Raw genomic sequence first — 678 nt, 5'->3', positions numbered from 1 at the left:
CCCACATGCAGAGCAGTGCGGCCAAAAGGAAGAAGAAAAAAAGAGACACTCCAAGGCCAGTTATGATTTACAACCACTGCAGCCCTGAGATTATTGTTTCTAAGCCATTGCAACCAGATGGGGAAGATATTCCTCCTATTTTTTGTTCTTTATTTGTTAATTACCTGCATGTCACTGCTGCAGAAGCAGGAGTTCTGGAATATTTGATTTGGTTTTTGAATAAAAGACAACAACTTTAGAATTGGGGTTATTTATAAGACACTGAATCTCAATTAAACTATTTATTTATTTACATCGATTTCTGCACTCACCATTGGAGGGAGAGGCAGCATCATTCAGGCCTGGGTTATCCCGCTGATTACAGTGGTTTTTAACTGTCCAATTTTCCATCCATCTCCCCTCCTAGGCTCTGAGTTCCCAAAGGGCAGGGACTGCAACGTATTCATTTCAGCATCCCAGTGCCAGCACAGGGTCTGACACAGACTAAACGTTCTGTGAATAAATAAATGATGTACCCTGTATGGATGAGGGCATGTCAGATGTCAGATGGATGAGTAAATGGATGTGGATGGCGTTTTGATGAATGAGTGGGCAGTTGTTGGATGGGAGGCTGGAGGAAGGCTGGAAGGATGGCTCAGAGTGACAAGAACAGCCAGTGTTCCATATTCAGAGGAAAGA

The sequence above is a fragment of the Physeter macrocephalus genome, chromosome 3 (assembly GCF_002837175.3).
Source record: "Physeter macrocephalus isolate SW-GA chromosome 3, ASM283717v5, whole genome shotgun sequence".
NCBI classification, from domain to species: domain Eukaryota; kingdom Metazoa; phylum Chordata; class Mammalia; order Artiodactyla; family Physeteridae; genus Physeter; species Physeter macrocephalus.
Note: the sequence above shows the minus strand (reverse complement) of the source record.